At 46.3% G+C, this 20,060-nt stretch overlaps 1 protein-coding gene across 2 annotated transcripts in view; it reads left to right on the top strand.

The window, feature by feature from the left end:
- Positions 1–20,060, top strand: part of cpeb4b (cytoplasmic polyadenylation element binding protein 4b) — a 146,131-nt gene that overhangs the window by 2,335 nt on the left and 123,736 nt on the right. The gene's annotated exons all lie outside the window — the stretch shown is intronic.

Here is a 20,060-nt window from a genome sequence, read left to right as displayed (position 1 = left end):
TATGTTTGTTTTGAAACCTATATTAATAAGGCAAATGGAGTATCCTGTAGCAATTTTGACTTGGTGTAGCAAAATTGATTACACCCTTGTTCCCTTTCAGGAGGTAATTAGCTCTTGCTGGCTTCATTTTGGTTTGTAGTAAGCAAAATATGAAAAACACTTTAATTTCAGCTCCTTTGCAGTCAGAAGAGAGTTCCCAGCAATCATGAGCATAGTTGATCCATGTCGTCAATATATAGTAGCAATATTCTCTGCCATCCATTGGTCAGAATTAACAGTACAAGGGCTTCATGACTTAGTAAGCTATTACAAAATAAAGCACTGTTAATCAGAGGTGGAGAGTTTGTTAGCATTGGAATGGTAGCTGCAGGTTGACCTTTTGCCTGTTGCCTAATTTGTTTCAGAATTTCATGTATCTGAATTTTTAGTGTTCATTGGCAGAAGTGAAAAGTGATGCATTATTATAAATTCTTTGGTCCCTTTTTTCCTGAATGCACTTATAACACTTATGTTGAATTGATTTTATTTTTGTTATTTCCATTGCTGTTATGTTGGCATATTTGATCATTTAAGGAAATAGGTAAGTGTGTATTTAATAGAAACACTTCCAATATACAGATTTCCCCCCCCAAAAAAAGTCCTGGCCCCTTTAGGTGTACTGACTTTCCTACTTTTATTTGTTATTTCTGAACTCCACTGTGGGAGGAGTCTATGGATGTTACAGTGAGCAATTTCATAGGCAATAGTAGTTATCAGTTTGTTTTTGCATTCTGGATATTGATTGAAAATTTTCCACAATTGGAAGCTTCAAGTATTGATAACGTATATTGAATGAGTATTCAAATTTCCTGGCTCAGGTGGTTTTCCCTGTTGGCACTCATTCTCCCACTGAAGCACTAATAGGTGGGGCCAACACAACCTGTTATGTTTGCTAGGTGTGGGGATCCAAATGGTTGAACTGTGAATAGCAGGAAATTTCTGTATATATACATATATACAGAAATATATATATATTTTTTAAAAAAATCAGTATTCATCTCCTCTTTTGATGGCTTTGGCTCTTGCTGGGATCCAGTATTTTATCCAACAAGATCAGTTGTGATGACTCAGCAGGCAATTTGTTCATGGAGGTTATCACAGATGGAAGTCCAATACTTAAATGATCCTAGATAGTAATGTCAGGAAATGAGAATGATGGTTTATTTAAAAAATATACAAAGATCATCTCCTGAGAAGAGAGCTTTGATCCCAAGTGTATTTTTGTTGGCCTAATTGAAATCCGTCAACTTGTCACAGACCAAGAATTGAGTCTAGTGTTGTCTGTATGACATAGTGGTAAGATTTTCTTTTGATCCGTATTTTGTGGCAGGAAGAAATTTACATGGAGAACACATCACTATTTTGCTAGCTCCATTTTAAATGTCAAAAATGATGATGCTGATAAACAGAAAGCGCAGCATATCGTTAGGGTTAGATGTGCTTCAAGGAACAAGATTGCACATGAAAAAAATCAACATGTCCAGTTGGGCAAGTGGTTTCCAAGGGACAGTTTGAATTAAGAGCCCTATTTCTAGGTAATTTGCAGGAACAAAAACGAGAAATAAAGTTGATTCAGAGATTTAGTCTTCTGAAACTACATTGCTTTTCTCTTAATTGACTTGGATATTGTGCAGAAGACTTCCTAAAATTTGGGCTGTTCGTGCCATTTTTTTTATTGATGATTTGCAACAGTTTCATTGTAACATTCAAGATGAATACAAGATTCAGGTCAGATGGAACACACAATGCAGTATTTATAATGGTCAGCTGCTAACATTGTACGGCAGTAAACCCAAAGTATTCACTGATGGACCAAAAAGGCAGTTGCTTAATCCCAAGAAGTGTTAGTGCTTTCACTGTGCATGTCAACACAGCCTTGTTGGTTAATATAGCATGTAGACATCAGTAAAGTATATCTTCAAGGACACTCCTGGGAATAAGTGTACATTGGGCATTTACAACCTATAAAGTGCACCGTACAATCTTCAAGGATATGAATGGGGACTTGTCAAGTGAGGAAATAATTGTATGATTTTTTTTTTTGCGAATGCAAAGCCCTGAAGCCAAGCAGTTCCTTCTGGTCTTGCTATGTTGAGTGCGCATAGACCTCCAATGAGTCTGTGGATTGGACATTCTTCTGTGATGTGGTGCATAGTTTGCTCTCTCCCATGGGCACATAGGGGGCTGACACTAATGCCTTATCTGTGGAGGTTGGCCAAGCAGGGGATGTGGCTGGTCTGAGCTTGTTGAGGGTGGACAACTCTTTACTTGGAAGGTTAAAACCAGGCAGTTGTTGGGTTGGGTTTGAGACCAGGTACTTGTTTGTCATATCCAATGATTCCCATTCATATGTCCAGGTGAAATTTGTTTTGAAGTCCTGTGTGGGAGAGCTTTTCCAGATCGGCCTTCTTGATGGGAGTCGTACCTTGGCTGGGCTGAATAGATCAGCATAGAGTGGTCGGTGGGTCCATCGTGAACTTTTCCTATTATTTTGTTGGTTATTGCTATTGCAAATTGGCGGATATGTGGCGCAGTGCTATTTTCAAGGAGGGAGCCAAGAGATTGATGCTGAGGATAGTAATGATATGTGTGGACCAAACAGGTTGTTTCTGGACCAGACCTTTCCTAGAATCCCTACAGTGCAGAAGGAGACCATTCATCCCATCGAGTCTGCACTGACCCTCTGAGCACCCTACCTAGGCCCAAACCTCACCCCAATCCTGTAACCCCACCTAGAGGCAATTTAGCGTAGTCCACCTAACCTGCACATCATTGGACTGTGGGAGGAAACTGGAGCACCAGGTGGAAACCCACGCAGACACGGGAAGAATGTGCAAACTCCACACAGTCACCCAAGGTTGGAATTGAACCTGAGTTTCTGAGGTTGTGAGGCAGCAGTGCTAACCATTGTGCACCTTTGCTGCAGCTGGAAGGTCCATGTCCTCCTACCTAAAGTCACTTTAAGGTATGTTGGAGTTGGGTGGTGCTTTAACTTGGAGCCATTCATTTGGATGTTAAGCTCTTTTGTGGCTTTTGCAGTGTAATCTTGGAATAAGCTGGATACTGAAGTTTTGAAAGTCCTCAGTTAGGGCCCAATTCAAGGTGCCAAAGTCATGAACTTGAGTTGCGAGGCAGATGTCATCGACATATATGAATTTTCGGGGGTAGTTTTTGGAAGATCATTTATGTACAAGTTGGACAAGGTTGGAGCCAATACCGAACCTTTGAGTGGGGGGGGGGGGGGGGGGGGGGTTAGTAGAGAGAGTCCATTTGTTTGTCTTTTCCCCACACTTTTTGTTGCCTGTTTAAGGTGAACTCTGAACCCGAACCTTTGATTGTTCAACAATATTCTGATGCTTTTAGCCACGTGTGGGGGTGCGGTGGTTGACGGCTTCATGAGGCCCCTGTGCTTAACAGTGTCATGGGCAGCTGTGAGGTTGAGAGATACAGCACTTGTCTTCAAGTTTTTCTGAAAGCTGTTTTCAATATAGTGGTAAGGGCCAGTACCTGCTCCCCTGTGCTGCGGTCCTTGCAGAAACCAGCTTTTTCAAGGCTAAGGACTTCTACGATGGGCGATATGCTCTGAAGGATGAGGCATTCAAGGATTTTATATGGGACCGACGGGAGAGAGATTGGATGGTAGCCAGCTGAAAATATGGAGTCTTTTCCGGGTTTTGGTATGGTGATAGAAGAAAGCAAGTCTTTTCCAGATACTAAAAGGTGTAAGGTATGAACCTGGCAATAATAGGCATTTAACCCAGTCACTTGCAAGTGACATCGGCCAAAATTTTACAAAATTTTGTTTCTGTTCAGAGACCATAAGGTAATCAGCATTTTCCTTCACAAAGATTGTGCCTTGCAAATCACTGGAATTGTTTTGAGGTCAGAATTATCCAATGAATATCTCTTGTCTATGTTTCAAAAAATTTGATAATGTTCCATCTGTGGACTTTTAAGGAATGTTGACACTCATACATTCCATGTTATGTTTTAAGTAGTTTGATTGGAAATTGGCTAAGAATAAATGCAAGAAGACATAATAAATGAAAAGGCTTTGTAAGTACAGTAACTAGATGAGTTCTGTTCTGGCTCCCTTGATACTCTGTTATTCATTAAGAATATGGAAGATAATACTTGTAATATACTTCCTGATTACATGGCCATAGAGCTTAGTGTAACAAGTAAGTGAGTTTAATAGCATTCAAATCTGGACTGGAGTAGAATTGCAATGTGTTTTGATATACATATAAATGTATATTGTAAATGGAAATGTGTAGATGATAAAAGAATGGTTAATAGAATGTGGAAAATAGAGTTGAATGAGTGCCATTGTGATTCTCTGAAGTGAAAGTGAAGATATTAATAGACCTATTCAAGGCAAAGCTTCAGGAGCATGCAACATGATTCCACTAATGCAGTAAAAGTGTTTTTGCATTAAAACATTATTGGGGATCCAGCCAAATAGTGGGTTCTAGCGTCAAAAGTCTTAATTTTATGTGCTGCATTCACAGTATAGCCATGAAGCTTTCAATACTACATTCGTCTGGGTGGCACGGTAGCACAGTGGGTACCACTGTTGCTTCAGAGCACCAGGGTCCCAGGTTCAATTCCCATATGGGTCACTGCAGACTCCGCACATTCTCCCCGTGTCTGCGTGGATTTCCTCCGGGTGTTCTGGCTTCCTTACACAAGTCCCGAAAGACATGCTTGTTAGGTAAATTGGACATTCTGAATTCAGTGTACCCGAACAGGTGCCGGAGTGTGGCGACTAGGGAATTTTCACAGTAACTTCATTGCAGTGCTAATGTAAGCCTACTTGTGACAATAATTAAGATTATTATTATTCAGAAAGTAATTTGTAACAATTACAGAACTGGCGGTACACCAAAAGTATTTTTCCTGAAATGTAAGATTATAGGATTAAATTACCCTAATTTTACCATCAGTTCCTCATCATCCAAACCTGCTTTTGTGTTCTAACAGTCCAGTGCATCATTCTAACTGTAATTGTGAATTGGTTTCTGGAAAGCTGTAGTCACATTTTAAACCAGTGTGGGAGGGGAAAATCCCATTAAGTTAAGTATGAGGCCAAAGACCAGCAGAGCATTGGGTAGGGTGGTGACAGTTAGCCAGGTAAGTACACAAATGCACAGGCATAAGAAACAAATGAGTTGAAAGCACAAATTCACTTTAGAGGACATGATGAATTCGCTATTACAGAGCCGTTATTACAACCTAAGCATACATGGAAGATAATTATTCCTATGGGACCCTAGCAAGAAGGGGTTGCAGCAATTTTGTTAAAATATATATTTTGGTAAGATTGATCAGTTGGGTAAAGTTATAAACAGCAAAGGATGAACACTCCCATTATGGCTGTCTACGGATCTCTGAGAGTGATGTAGTGGAACAATGTATAAATATATATATTTTTTAAATTGAGTACCCAATTCTTTTTTCCAATTAAGGGGCAACTTAACACGGCCAATCCACCTAACCTGCACATCTTTTGGGTTGTGGGGGTGAAACCCACGCAGACACTGGGAGAATGTGCAAACTCCTCACAGGCAGTGACTCAGGGCCGGGATTCAAACCCGGTTCCTCAGCGCCGTAGGCAGCAATGCTAACCACTGTGCCACCGTGCTACCCCACAATGTACAAATATGGCAATCAAGGAAACATGTAGCAAAAACAAAGCATTGGTTGCAGTGGGAGATTTTAATTTTCAAATAGACTGGAAAAAGCAGAACAGCTTGAGAAATAGATATCAACTTCTCGGAACAATGTGCTTTAGAACTGACAAGGGAACATTCCACGCTGGATTTAGTGAGGCGGAATAAACTGAATTTGTTAACTGCAGTGAGCAAGCATCTTGCGAATACTGACTATAATATGATTGAATATGATATTAAGTTTGTGAGGGAGGAGAGACACAAACAGGGCTTTTGAATTTAAGTAAGACCAACTTCAATAGGATGAAAAATTAATTGACTATTAACCTCTGAACTATTGATAAACTTACCAACATTGAGAATTATTCAGGATGTATTTGTTATGATTCAAATCATGTGTTGGCTGTATATTACAGTTCATTCTGAGTCAAGAGTTGCTATGGCAATAGGCACTTTTTTACTTTGTATTGTAGTCTGGAGCTATGGATAGTGATGGTTGAGGCTCCAACATTCTTTCCATCACACAGCGAGCCAGGCATCTTTTGCATTCTTTAACGCCTGTCATTCAGTGTGTGTTGGAAGGATTTGCAGGTTGACACTGAGCTTGTTTCACCACATCTTCCGTGGCCATCATGTCCTGCGGTGGGACTTTTATTCTTTTTCATGGGGCATAGACATTGCTGACTGGGCCAGCATTTAGTACCCTTGAAAAGATGGTGGTGAGCCGTTGCTTTGAACTTCTGCAGGCTACACTACACTTTCTTTTGGAATGGTCATTGTCTGCCAAAGCCTTGATATTGTCCGCAAGTTTTGCTGCATTTGGACGTTGGCTGCTTCTGAGGCGCCATGAACAGTGCTGAACATTGTGCAATCAGCAGCAAACATCTGACCTTATGATGGTGGTAGTGCCACAACACAGTGGAGGTTATCCTCAATGTGAAAGTGAGACTTTGTCTCTACAGGGACTGTGTGCTGATGCGTCAGTGATAGGTAGATTGCTGAGGATGAGACCAAGTAGGTTTTTCCCTCTTAGTTTCCTCCCATCTGCCACAGACCCAATTTAGTTGCTATGCTCTTTAGAACCCAACCAGCTCGGTCAGTAGTAATACTACCGAGCCACTCTTGTGGTTGACTTTGAAGTCCTCCACCATGGTACATTCTGTGCCCTTGCTACCCTCAGTAGTTCTTCCAATGGTGTTCTGCATAGGAGTACTGATTCATCAGCTGAGGGTGATGTGATAGATGGTAATCAGCAGGAGGTTTGCCTATGTTTGACCGGAGGCCATGATATTTAATTATGTCTGGGATCAATGTTGAGGACTCCTAGGGCAATTCTCTCAATTCCCCACTAACCGTGGTGGGTCTGTCCTGCGCCCCCCCCCGCCCCGCCCAGTGCGCGCGCGATAGTAAAGAGGATTTTGGAGTGTTGACAGCTTGGTGTGCTGGTGCTGTTTCCAGGTGGTTCATTTGATTTAATTTGACTCTTCTGTAGCAGTTTGGTACACCTGAGTGGCTTGCTAAGCCATTTCAGAGGGCAGTTATGACTCAGTCTCATTCCTGTGGGTTTGGAGTCTCTAGTACAACGGACCAGATGAGGACAGTGGATTTGCTTTCCTAAAAGAGATCAGTGAACCAGAAGGGTTTTTAACAATGGTTCCATGGTCACCTTATAATTCCAGATTTATTAATTGAATTTAAATTTCCTAGCTGCCATGGTGGGATTTGAACCTGTGTCCCCCGAGCATTAATTAGACTCTGAACAGGCTCTGGATTGCTAGTCCAATGACATTACTACTATGCCACCATCTTCCACCCACCGAATCCCAAGACCTCCCAAAAATGTTCCACCGTGTAGGCAAGGAAAAGTGGATATCTGATGGATGGGGAAGCTATAAAAAGCAAGAAATAGATGCATGAAGAGAATATATAAGGGAGAAATATTTGCAAGAGAATATCCAAGTTAACAATAAAAAATATTTCTTAAAAATGGTAAAGGGAATGTGGGCCTTTTAAGAATGGGCGCAAGATAATGAGACACTGCAGCAAATCTACTAACGTTTCTATCTGTTTTCACAGTGGTTGTAATTAATAAAATATCCGATGTACAAGGAATCCTACAAATAGGTCAAGGGAGGATAAAATACATTTTTTAATATTGTAGTTGAGAAAATAATACTCAAATTAACCAAATGAAATGAAAATCGCTTATTGTCACAAGTAGGCTTCAAATGAAGTTACTGTGAAAAGCCCCTAGTCGCCACATTCCGGCGCCTGTTCGGGGAGGCTGGTACGGGAATTGAACCGTGCTGCTGGCCTGCCTTTGTCTGCTTTCAAAGCCAGCGATTTAGCCTTGTGCTAAACCAGCCCCGGTGGTATCTCTAGAGCCTGATGGCCTCCACCATAGAGCAGTAAAAGAAAAGGGGGAGGAGCCCTTGGCTTAAATATTTAATTTTTGTGTAACACCTTATTGCCTTTTGCATTGGAAAATTGCAAATGTAGCTCCATTATTTAAGAAGGGAGGGGGTAGGGGAGAGAAACCAGCCATTTACAGACTTGTCGGGTTCCTGTAACTTCCCATAACCGATAACCCATCAGTAACAAGATAGACTGAGACTTGGACAGTATGTGGAGGAGGCCAGGGAAGATCTTAAGAGGTGGGCTACATTGCACTTAACATTGGTGGGGAGGGTCCAAGTGGTGAAAATGAATATTCTGCCGAGGTTCTTGTTTATCTTTCAGGCTCTCCCAATCTTTATACCAAAGGCCTTTTTTCGGAAAGTGGACGCAATCATCTCTGACTTTGTATGGGCGGGGAAGGTGCCGCGGGTGGGGAGGACCCTGCTCCAGAGGCAGAGGCAGCAGGGGGGGTTGGCGTTGTCAAACCTGTTTCATTATTATTGGGCGGTGAATGTGGACAAGGTGCGGTGGTGGTGGGAAGGAGAAGGGGTAGAGTGGGTTAGGATGGAGGAGGAATCTTGTGAGGGGTCTAGTTTGAGTGCTATGGTGATGGCAGCATTGCCAATGGCTCCGAGGAGGTATTCAGGGAGCCCAGTCGTTTAGTCCACGGTGAAGATATGGAATCAGCTGAGGAGGCATTTTAGGGTGGAAGCTAATACCGCTGTGCGAGAATCATGGGTTTGAGCTGGGGAGGGGTGGATAGTATATACAGGAGGTAAAGGGAAGTGGGGGCTGGTCAAGGTGAGGGATTTGTATTTGGAGGAAGGGTTCGCCAGTCTGGAGGAGCTAAGGGAGAGGGTAGAGCTGCCGACGGCTAGTGAGTTCAGGTATCTACAGGCTAGGGACTTTGCACGAAAGGTCTGGAAGGGGCTCCCTAGATTGCCGGGATACACCCTGCTGGAGCGACTGCTCCTTCCGGATGTGGAAGGGGAGGGAAGAATTGGGGATATATATAAGTGGGTGGGGGAGGGAGCAGGGAGGCGAGTGGATGGTGAAGATCAAGGAGAAATGGGAAGCGGAGTTGGGAATGGAGATCAATTTGGGAGTATGGAGTGAGGCACTGCGAAGGGTGAACGGGACCTTCTCTTGTGCAAGGATGAGCCTGATACAGTTTAAGGTGGTGCACAGGGTGCATATGACTCGGGTGAGAATGAGTGGGTTCTTTTCAGGGGGTAGCAGATGAGTGTGAGAGGTGTGGGTGGGGGCCAGCGAATCATGCGCACATGTTTTGGGGTTGTGAAAAATTGGGAAGATTCTGGGCGGGAGTGTTTGCGGTCTTAGCCAGGACACTGGAGGAGGAGGTGGATACGGACCCTTTGGTGGCGATATTTGGAGTTTCAGAGAAGCCGGAGCTCATGGAGAGGAGGAAGGCTGTTGTCATGGCCTTCACCTCTCTGATTGCACAGCGACAAATTTTGCTGGAGTGGCGGTCGGTATCGCCACCGGGGATAGCAACATGGTTGGGTGACCTGTACGGCTTCCTGCGGCTAGAGAAGATAAAGTATGAGTTAAGGGGCTCAGCAGGGGAGTTTGAGAAAAGAAAGGTGGGTGATGTTTGTGACCGTGTTTGAGGAGCTGTTCGTCGGGGGGGTGAAAAAGGAGGAAAGTCTGTACAAACTGTATAGTTGATTGTTGGGAAGAATGTTTCCCGGGGTGTTTATTTGCTGTAACTACTTTGATACACGTTTGAATAAAATGCGTTTACAAAAAGAAAAATAGTTGATAGTTCATTGGCATGGATTTGCGAAGTGGTTGCTAGCATGTTAGATTAGGCGAGTGTCTATGAATATTGTCTTCTGAGACTGCTGGAAGGCATTCTATAAGATTCTGCACAAGCAATGTTAGCAAAAATGAGTGCATGGAACTGGAGGTAACCTATGACAGGTTGTTATTGGTTGGGATAAAGGATTTGGTCTCTAGCTGATGTAACTTGGCATTCCACAGCAAGTTCTATATCCTAAATTTGCAATTGAGAGCAAGTTGGGAAACAATGGTTGGATTCCATTCTGCATTCACTTTTCTGGACACCAAACTTCTAGAAATAGATATTGACCTTGGAGGAAGAACAATGTGGATTGACTGAAATAATACCAAGGCTCAATGGGTTAAAATATGCATGCAGGTTGCAGAAACCTTCCTTGTATTTCCTTGCGTATAAGAGTGGTGATCTCATCAAACTATTTAAATTCATTAAGATACTTGAGGGTACACCGTAACTATTTTCTGTTGTGCGAGAATCCACAACGTGAAGGCATAATCTTAATATTAGCTGTAGTTCATTTAGAAGTAAAGTCAGGAAACACTTTTTAAAGTTTAGCAGACATCTAAACTTGCTCCCCAAAAGGGTATGTATGTTATTGAAACTTAAAACCCAAGATCAATAGATTTTTGCAAGGTTAAGGATTATGGAGCAAAGGCAAATAAATGGAATTCAGGTATCGATCAGCCTCCGTCTAATTCCGTGCCAAAATAAGCATAAGGCCTGAATGGCCTGCTTCTCTTCCTAAGTCTTACTCTAAAATATTTAATTTTGCCACACCTGGGTTAAAGATGTTCACTCCATTACTTATTGAGACTAATAGGTTGCCAATGAGAAGTAGAAAATAGGGATCTACTTCATACTTCAGTTCTGCGTATCATGAAGCTAGAAGCATTGCTGATCCTGCATTGGTCAATCTGCAGTGTGAAATATTTGAGTTCTGGTGAATCTCAGTGAATCATAAAGCTGGATTTTAAGATGATTGCGACAAGTTAGGGTTTTCTTTATTAAGTTGTAGTGGTTTATGCTGAGGTAGGAAAGTACTCTTGATCACTGTAAACTATGCAACAATCTAACCATTGCTAAGCAGAAATTTGTAAAACAGTTGTATTTTTGCATGTTTGGGTTTTTAACCCAATTTCTCAAGTTTTTGTCCTGTGCTGTAAATCCCCAATTATGGTTACAGCATATGTTATTGGGCTGTATACTGTCCTTTGAAGTACATGGTTGATACATGACAGTCAAATCACATGCAAGCATCTGGTATGCAGTGGGCTTTTTATACTATTTGTCTATTGGAGTATTATAAAGCAATGACTGCTTTCCCCACCATTTATAATTTATAAACTACCTATTTCTCGGTTGGATTCTGTAGGCCAGTGCTTCTCAAATATTTTTCTATTTTGTGACCCCCATTTTGAAGCTCAAACTGCTGTGACCCCAGAGTGAGAGCAGTGTGGGTGAGTAGAGCTGTGAGGATGGAGGAGCGAGGCAGATTTGAAAGAGTGATGGTGGGAGAATTTGTAAGAGAGTGGGGTGGGGGCGCGAGATGTGGATGTGGTGGGAAGTGTTTAAACTGCAGGTTTTGTTTTGAACACCTACCTTTTCAGGTGTGTTTTTATAGCCAAAATCTGGCCTTGAAAGTCTGTCCAGTAGGCCAATAGAAAAAGTGAGGTTTTAAAGGGACCTTGCAGCTGTTAGCACTCTGTTCGAGCTCCACTGCAGTTATTATTGCTGCCCCACAGTTCTTGACCCCAAAATCTAATCATTTGCCCCCAATAGGGGCTGCAACTCTCAGTTTGGGAAGCCGTGCTGTACGGTATGAAATTGATAAGTGTTACAAAAAGAACGAGAGGAAGCAGAATGCAGCCTGAAAATTAGAAAGTGAGAATAAGAAGATGATGATGAAACTTATGAACATGACCAGAGAAGTATGCTTTTTAATATCAAAAATTTTATAATTCCCAACTTCCAGTGACGGTGATGTGCTGAGCAGTCACACATCAGGTTGCTCTCCTCCAGAACATAGCCAAATAGGCACTTTTAGTTGAAATTTGCCCAAAAATCCGTTTGTATCTCACCCACAATTAAGAAAGGAAAAGGACAGAATCATCGTGCCAGTAAACGGGAGCACGAGATACTGCAGAAGTGGAGGGAAAGGCCACAAGCAGCGGATGGACAGGTTGGTGGACCCACGAGGCGAGGGGTTCCCGTTCAGCCACCCCTGACCTGGAGATGGATGGGAAACGTTCCCGATGAAGAAACTGATGGCGATGAGAGAGGATTGTTGCTCTGGAGGCCAAGATCAAAAGGTTGGCAGCGACCCAGGGAGCTCGATGGGGAAAGTCGAGGACCAGGAGAATAGGTCCCAACATCAGAATATCCAGATCGTGGACCTGCCAGAAGGGATCGAGGGCAGGGACCCGACTAGTTATGTGGCCCAAATGCTGGGCAACAGAGTCGGGAGGGACAGATTTACAGGGCGCACAGATCGCTATGGCCGAAGCCCAAAGCGGGAGAACAACCAAGGGTGATTAATTGCGAAACTGGATCAGGATCGTGAGAGGGTCCTGCGGTGCGCAAGGCAAACATAGGCGAGCAGCTGCAAAGGACATGGAATCCGGGTCTACCAGAACATTGGGGCAGACCTGGCAAAGCGCAGGGCCGAGTTCAACGAGGCGAAATCGGCCCTGCAGAGGAGCGGAGTGAGATTTGGAATGCTGTTCCCAGCCAGGCTTTGGTCATGTTCCAAAATTATTTCAACAGCCCGGCAGAGGCGGACGAGCTTGTTCGGACAAACAGCCTGGACAACGGGCAGGCAAGGCAACGCTGAGGGCAAAGCAGAGGAGGAAAGAGCCTCAAACAGATTTTGGAACAGGCTGATGAATGGCGCCTTCGTCTGACCCTCGGGTGGTGTACCAGGTGGAGAAATTCCGACACGTCTGCCAGCCAGTCTGCAGCTGTGGGTGGTGCTGCCGATCGCCAGACAAACGGGATTCTCCGGCGTGAGATTAGGAATGCAAAAGCTAGGGTGCCGGCCCTCTTTTTCCCCATATGAAGGTCTGGCTGGTCCGATAACCCAAAGACTGCCACTCTCGGGCATGTCTCCACCATCACCCCCACAGCCTTGGACATCGCCTCAAAGAAGGCTGTCCAGAACCTGACTTGTTTGGGGCAGGCCCAGAACATTTGGGTGTGGTTGGCTGGGCCTTCCTGGCATCGTTTACATTTGCCCTCCACCTCTGGGAAGAACCTGCTCATTCGGGTTCTAGTCAGAAGGGCTCTATGCACCACTTTAAACTGCATAAGGCTCAGCCTAGCGCAGAAGGAGATGGAGTTGGCCCTGCTCAGTGCTTCGCCCTAATTTTTCCCCCCATTTCCATCCAGTTAGTCCATTGGTAGTCTTGCCCTGGCGAGTCTGTCCTCCATGTAGCGGTCCCTAACTGGTAGCATCTCCCCGTCTTGTCTCCATTTTTTAAAGGTGGTGTTGAGCATGGCTGCCTGGAACCTGTGGTAGCCACAGATGGGGGCCATGGAGGACATCTCGGCTAAACCGAAATGTTGCCTCACTTGATTCCACGTCTTCGATGTGGCTACCACCACTGGGTTGGATGCGTGCCTTCATGCGGGGGGTGGTGGGGTGGGGGGGATGGGGTGGGGTGGGGGGGATGGGATGGGATGGGGGGGGGGGGGGATGGGATGGGATGGGGGGGGGGGGGGTGGGATGGGGGGGGATGATGGGGGGGGGGAATATGATTGGGGAGGGGGGGAATGGGATTGGGGGGGGGGGATGGGATTGGGGGGGGGGGGGGTGGGAGTGCTGCCGTGGCGAATTGTCAGAGGGTCATTCCCTTGCAGGAGTACTCCTCCAGCCTCGCCCATTCCTTGTTTGGTTCTAGTATCCATCCTCTCACCCTTTCGGCTGTGGCCGCCTGGTGGTAGTACTATAGATTTGGCAGGGCTAGACTGCCCATGTTTTTCCTGCTTTGCGGTGTCAACTTAGGGATCCTCTGGTTCTTAACCACATGCACATGCGCACACACACACGGCATTATAATTTTGTCTACTTTGTGAAAGTAGGCCTTGGGGATGAAGATCGATTTAGATCTCAACAGGAAGAGGAACCTCAACAATGCGTTCATTTTGATAGTCCGCACCCTCCCGACCATGGAAAGCAGGAGTGCACCCCAGCTCCTTTTCTAATTCCTCTGCCAGACTGGCCAGGTTCCACTTGTGGATCTGTGTCCAGTCATGGGCTATCAGGATCTCCAGGTAGTGGAATTTGCTTTGGGCTAGTTGGAATGGGAGTCCCTCCAGCTCCATCCCTCCCCTGTTCGGGTTTATCGGGAATGTCACGCTCTTGCCCAGGTTGCGAGAAGGCTCTGAACTCTCTCTCAAGCTACATGATTGCTATCGGGCTGTTCTGTGGGTCTGAGACATAGAGGAGCAGGTCATCCACATAGTGCAACACTGTGCTCTCTGCCCTCCTTTGTATACCCTTACAGCTTTTCGCATCTTGCAGAATGATCAGCAGTGGTTCAGTTGCCAGGGCGAACAGGAGCGGGGACAGTGGGCACCTCTGCCTTGTAATCTGTGTAGCTGGAAGTATTCAGAGCCGGTGGAGTTGGTCCGAACGCTCGCCATTGGGGAGTTGTACAAGAGTTTCACCATGAGGTGAATCCTGTCCCTAGCCCAAATCGCTCCAGCACCTCTAAGATACTTCCATTCGGCTTGGTCGAAGGCTTTTTCTGCGTCCAGGGAGACGATCGCCTCTGGTGTTCTCTCCCCGAGAACTGTCATTATTACATTCAGCAGCCGCCTGATATTCGCAGTTCGCTGCCTATCCTTGACTAAGCCCATCTGGTCCTCTGCGACCACCTCTGGTATGCAGCCCCCCCCCCCCCCCCCCCCCCCCCCCCCCTCCTATCGTCCCCCACAACTGGCTTGTCCAGTCCATCGAGGAACCATTTCATCTCCGCATCCCGGTCTGGTGGTTCGGAGGTGTACATCTCTCGGTAGAAGGTCTCAAACGTTCGGTTGAACTCTTTTTGCCAGATTACCAGCCTGCCTCTGCTATCATTCACCTGCGCTATCTTCCTCGTAGTTGCCTGCATTCTCAGCTGGTGAGCCAGTAGGCGGCCAGCCTTTTTCCCCGTGCTCATCAAAAGTTCCCCGTGTCTGGCAGAGTTGGTGCATTGCTTTCCTGGTGGATAGCACGTTAAAGTTCATTTGTAGCTTTTTCCTTTCCGCCAGAAGCTCTACGGTCGGGACCTCTGAGAATTTTCCTGTCGACCTCCAGGATGGAGTCGATCAGTTGTTGCCTGGCCATCCCCTCCTTCTTTTCTCTTCGTGCCTTGTAGGCTATAATCTCTCCCCTGATCACCGCCTTCAGTGCCTCTGAGAACGTGGAAGGTGAGACTTCCCTGTTCCGGTTATTAGCAACATACTCTCCTATGGCTTGTGAAATTTTTTTTATGGCGGAAGACCTTGGGCTGGATTCTCCAAAAATGGGACCATGTCCCCACGCCAGCGTAAAAACGCTGGAGTTTCACTCTTGACTTTCCTCAGAAAAAGCTGTTCTCCTACCTCCCCGCACTTCTGGTCGCCAGTCCATGTGTGCGCACGGCGGCATCCTGCATCGACAATGTAGACCCCCCCCCCCCCGAGTTTGCGCGCGCCTGTGGATCCGAGCCTCCCGATCGCTGCCCTAGCCGCCGCCACGCCCCCAACCCCCGTTGCTCAATCCCCCCCGCCCGCCACCAGGACGGTCGGGGACTGAGTCCGCAGCCGCCACCCGAGGTTCCCGACGTCCAATACGTAGTTAGAACCATAGAACCACGCCGTCGGGAACTCGGTCAGTTTTACCCGGAGAATCACGGGAGGTGCGGGGTGGCCTCTGTTAATGGCCCCTCAGCTGCGCCGCGTAATCTGCGTGCCAGTGATTCTCCAGGGACCAGAAAATCGTGGGAGCAGCGGCGACTACGATTTCCTTGTAAATGGGGTTCTCCACCCCTGCACCAAACGCTATTTTGGCGCGGGGCTGCGTAGAATCCAGCCCCTTATTGGCCGTGACCAACCTCCAGGTGAGCTCTGGACACGGTCTGTCTCCAACCTCCCATCCATGTAATGTGGAGCATGGTCAGAGATAACTATCACGGAATATTCCGCTCTTCCAATTGCTGGAAGCACCGCTTTCCTCACTGCAAAGAAGTCTATTCTCGAGTATACTTTGAGGACCGGCGAAAAGAACGAGAATTCCTTCTCACTGGGGTGAGGGAGCCACCATGGGTCCACCGCCCTCATCTGCTCCGTGAATGTTGCCAGCTCCCTGGCCATGCCCGTCCTTTTCCTCGATCAGGGGTTTGATCGGTCTGTCAATCAATGGGTCCTGTACACAGTTGAAATCACCCCCCATAATCAGTCACTGCATGTCAATGTCGGGGATTTTTATGAAGCCAGCGTCATCCCAGTTGGGCGCGTACACATTAACCAGGACTACGGTGCCCCATCTAGGACACTGCTCACCATGATGTACTGTCCCCCTTGGTCCATAACCGTCCTTATCGCCGTGAACCTCTGCCTCTTGCTGATCAATATGGCTACTCCCCTAGCCCTCACCCCGTAGCTTGAATGGTATATCTGTCCGACCCAGCCCTTTCTTACCCGAAGTCGGTTCTTTTCTCTTAGCTGTGTTTCCTGCAGGAATGTCAGCTTTCAGGCTTCTCAGATGGGTGAAGGCTCTGGATCTTTTCACCTGGACTGTTAAGTCCCCTGACATTCCAGATGATAATACTAGTGGGGGCTTTTGTCCCCCAGCTTCTGGTGGGTGCGCCTCTGCACTCCGATCCCTTTGTAAGGGGACCGTCCAAAATGACCACGGTCACTGTTCTCGCCATGAGGTCAGCCTTTGGTTTCGGTCTGAGCAACCTGTGTGCTCCGTCGAGCTCTGGGGATTTGGGGAAGCTCTCTCTCCCGACTAAGTTGCCCAGCATTTGGGTGACGTAGTTCGTAGGGTCTTTGCCCTCAATGCCTTCCGCCAGGCCCACGATCCTGATGTTTTGTTGCGGGACCTGTTCTCGTGATCTTCGACTTTTCCCCTTGGATTCCCCTGGGCCGCCACCAACCTTTTTATCTCCGGCTCCAGGGCGATGATTCTGCCGCTCTGGTCTGTCAAGGCCTTGTGACCTTTTTCCCCAGCCTGTCGATTGCCTTCTGTAAGGTAGCCAATGCCTCTGCTACTACACCTGGATCTCTATCCTGATTGCCTCCTTCATCAGGAAGCTCTTCCATCCATCTCCATGTGTTGGGGAGGAGGCCGCCCTCCCTCCTGGGTGATCGGGGCCCTTTCGCCTCGTGGGTCCGCCGTCTCGTCTGCCTGCTGGTCGTGGCACTTTCTGCCGCTTCTACTATCTCTTCGGCTCCTCCAGCTCCTGTTCTCTGGCATCTTTTCTTGGTTACCCTCCTTTAGTTGTTGAGGGATTTTTTCAATTGAAATGTGGACAAAATTGAATTAATAATGCCTTTTTTTGTCCTGGTTTGGCAGAGAACATAGAACATAGAACATAGAACAATACAGCGCAGTACAGGCCCTTCGGCCCACGATGTTGCACCGAAACAAAAGCCATCCAACCTACACTATGCCATTATCATCCATATGTTTATCCAATAAACTTTTAAATGCCCTCAATGTTGGCGAGTTCACTACTGTAGCAGGTAGGGCATTCCACGGCCTCACTACTCTTTGCGTGAAGAACCTACCTCTGACCTCTGTCCTATATCTATTACCCCTCAGTTTAAAGTTATGTCCCCTCGTGCCAGCCATATCCATCCGCGGGAGAAGGCTCTCACTGTCCACCCTATCCAACCCCCTGATCATTTTGTATGCCTCTATTAAGTCTCCTCTTAACCTTCTTCTCTCCAACGAAAACAACCTCAAGTCCATCAGCCTTTCCTCGTAAGATTTTCCCTCCATACCAGGCGACATCCTGGTAAATCTCCTCTGCACCCGCTCCAAAGCCTCCACGTCCTTCCTATAATGCGGTGACCAGAACTGTACGCAATACTCCAAATGCGGCCGTACCAGAGTTCTGTACAGCTGCAACATGACCTCCCGACTCAATCCCTCTACCAATAAAGGCCAACACTCCATAGGCCTTCTTCACAACCCTATCAACCTGGGTGGCAACTTTCAGGGATCTATGTACATGGACACCTAGATCCCTCTGCTCATCCACACTTTCAAGAACTTTACCATTAGCCAAATATTCCGCATTCCTGTTATTCCTTCCAAAGTGAATCACCTCACACTTCTCTACATTAAACTCCATTTGCCACCTCTCGGCCCAGTTCTGCAGCTTATCTATATCCCTCTGTAATCTGCTACATCCTTCCACACTATCGACAACACCACCGACTTTAGTATCGTCTGCAAATTTACTCACCCACCCTTCTGCGCCTTCCTCTAGGTCATTGATAAAAATGACAAACAGCAACGGCCCCAGAACAGATCCTTGTGGTACTCCACTTGTGACTGTACTCCATTCTGAACATTTCCCATCAACCACCACCCTCTGTCTTCTTTCAGCTAGCCAATTTCTGATCCACATCTCTAAATCACCCTCAATCCCCAGCCTCCGTATTTTTTGCAATAGCCTACCGTGGGGAACCTTATCAAACGCTTTGCTGAAATCCATATACACCACATCAACTGCTCTACCCTCGTCTACCTGTTCAGTCACCTTCTCAAAGAACTCAATAAGGTTTGTGAGGCATGACCTACCCTTCACAAAGCCATGCTGACTATCCCTGATCATATTATTCCTATCTAGATGATTATAAATCTTGTCTCTTATAATCCCCTCCAAGACTTTACCCACTACAGACGTGAGGCTCACCGGCCTATAGTTGCCGGGGTTGTCTCTGCTCCCCTTTTTGAACAAAGAGACCACATTTGCTGTCCTCCAGTCCTCTGGCACTATTCCTGTAGCCAATGATGACATAAAAATCAAAGCCAAAGGTCCAGCAATCTCTTCCCTGGCCTCCCATAGAATCCTAGGATAAATCCCATCAGGTCCCGGGGACTTATCTATTTTCAGCCTGTCCAGAATTGCCAACACCTCTTCCCTTCGTACCTCAATGCCATCTATTCTATTAGCCTGGGGCTCAGCATTCTCATCCACAACATTATCTTTTTCCTGAGTGAATACTGACGAAAAATATTCATTTAGTATCTCGCCTATCTCTTCAGACTCCACACACAATTTCCCATCCCTGTCCTTGACTGGTCCTACTCTTTCCCTAGTCATTCGCTTATTCCTGACATACCTATAGAAAGCTTTTGGGTTTTCCTTGATCCTTCCTGCCAAATACTTCTCATGTCCCCTCCTTGCTCGTCTTAGCTCTCTCTTTAGATCCTTCCTCGCTACCTTGTAACTATCCATCGCCCCAACCGAAACTTCACACTTCATCTTCACATAGGCCTCCTTCTTCCTCTTAACAAGAGATTCCACTTCCTTGGTAAACCACGGTTCCCTCGCTCGACGCCTTCCTCCCTGTCTGACCGGTACATACTTATCAAGAACACGCAGTAGCTGATCCTTGAACAAGCCCCACTTATCCAGTGTGCCCAACACTTGCAGCCTACTTCTCCACCTTATCCCCCCCAAGTCACGTCTAATGGCATCATAATTGCCCTTCCCCCAGCTATAACTCTTGCCCTGCGGTGTATACTTATCCCTTTCCATCATTAACGTAAACGTCACCGAATTGTGGTCACTGTCCCCAAAGTGCTCTCCTACCTCCAAATCCAACACCTGGCCTGGTTCATTACCCAAAACCAAATCCAACGTGGCCTCGCCTCTTGTTGGCCTGTCAACATATTGTTTCAGGAAACCCTCCTGCACACACTGTACAAAAAACGACCCATCTATTGTACTCGAACTATATCTTTTCCAGTCAATATTTGGAAAGTTAGTCTCCCATAATAACTACCCTGTTACTTTCGCTCATATCCAGAATCATCTTGGCCATCCTTTCCTCTACATCCCTAGAACTATTAGGAGGCCTATAAAAAACTCCCAACAGGGTGACCTCTCCTTTCCTGTTTCTAACTTCAGCCCATACTACCTCGGAAG

The sequence above is a fragment of the Scyliorhinus torazame genome, chromosome 7 (genome assembly GCF_047496885.1).
Source record: "Scyliorhinus torazame isolate Kashiwa2021f chromosome 7, sScyTor2.1, whole genome shotgun sequence".
Taxonomy (NCBI): domain Eukaryota; kingdom Metazoa; phylum Chordata; class Chondrichthyes; order Carcharhiniformes; family Scyliorhinidae; genus Scyliorhinus; species Scyliorhinus torazame.
Note: the sequence above shows the minus strand (reverse complement) of the source record. Positions and strands in the feature narration are given on the sequence as shown.